We start from the raw sequence: 1603 nt of genomic DNA on the forward strand, positions 1-1603 counted from the left end.
TGGATAGGACACAGAGAAAAACGGAGAGAGGAGGGGAAGACAGAGAGGAGGAGAGAAAGACAGACACTTGCAGACTTGCTTCACCGCCTGGGAAGCGACTCCCCTGCAGAATGGGGAGCCGGGGGCTCGAACCGGGATCCTTACGCCGGTCCTTGTGCTTTGCGCCACCTGCGCCCCACCCGCTGCGCCCCACCCGCTGCGCCCCCGCCCGGCTCCCTCTTTTGCTTTTTTTTCTTTTTGCCTCCAGGGTTATTGCTGGGGCTTGGTGCTGGCACTACGAATCCACTGCTCCTGGAGGCCATTTTTCCCTTTTTTTTTATTGGATGGGATAGAGAGAAATTGAGAGAGGAGGGGGAGACAGAGAGAGAGACACACACAGAGACCCCTGCAGACCTGCCTCACCGCTAGTGAAACTTTCCCCCTGGAGGTTGGAAGCTGGGGTCTCGAACTGGGGTCCTTGCGCAGTCCTTGTGCCTAGCTCTATGCGCGCTTAACCCGCTGTGCCACCACCTGCCCCCTCCCATCTCTTTTTAAAATAAATAAAAATTAGATATTTTAAAAAATCAAGCAATAAGCTCATCCTCTGATCCACCTTCCTTCCACTCTCTTTCTTTTTTTTTTTAATTTTTATTTACTTATTATTGGATAGAGACAGAGAGAAGTTGGGAGGAAGGGGAGGGAGAGAGACAGAGAGTGCCCTGCAGCCCTGCCTCACCACACGTGAAGCTTCCCCCCTGCAGACGGGGGCCAGGGGCTCAAACCCAGGGCCTTGCACATTGTGACATGTGCGCTCAGTCAGGTGTGCTGCCACCTGGCCCCTTTCTTTCTGTCTGTCTTTCTTCCTTTCCTTTCTCTTTCTTCTTTCTTTCTTTCTTTCTCTCTTTCTTTCTTTCTTTCTTTCTTTCTCTTTCTTCCAGAGCCCTGTTCAGCTCTGGCTGCTGATGGTGCTGGGGATTGAACCTGGGGCCTCAGAGCCTCAGGCGGGAGAGTCTGTCTGCAGACTCTCCTGTGCTGTCTCCCCAGCTCTGGGATTTTTTTTTTTAAGGACCGAGGGGGAGAAAGAGATAGAAGGAAAGAGAGAGAGAGGGAGAGGGAGAGACCACAGCCCTGCTCCATCCTTGTGAAGACTCCCTCCTGCAGGTGGAGACCAGGGGCTTGAACCCAGGTCCTTCTACATGGTAACATGTCTGTGTGATCAGCTGAGTAGCCCCTAATCCTTTAAAGCTCTACTAACATATATATATAATTTAGAAAAAGAGAGAGTGAGAGATGAGAGAGACCAGAGCAACAACCAGGCCCAGGGTTCGAGACTAGAGCCCCAGGCTTACAAGACCTGTGTTCTACCTTCCAAGCTATATCTATGCACAAGGACCTGGTTTCAAGCCCCCGGTCCCCACCTGCAGGGGGGAAGCTTCCTGAGTGGTGAAGCAGGGCTGCAGGGGTCTCTGTCTCTCTCCTCTCTATCTCCCCTTCCCCTCTCAACTCCACTCTGTCCTCAAAACTAAGAACTAATGGTAACAATAAACATATTAACAAGTAGAAAATTTATACGAGTCACAGAGGGCGCTCAGCGTACCCAGCGTGTGCCTTCCTTTCCCACGGC

The sequence above is a fragment of the Erinaceus europaeus genome, chromosome 23 (assembly GCF_950295315.1).
Source record: "Erinaceus europaeus chromosome 23, mEriEur2.1, whole genome shotgun sequence".
NCBI lineage: Eukaryota > Metazoa > Chordata > Mammalia > Eulipotyphla > Erinaceidae > Erinaceus > Erinaceus europaeus.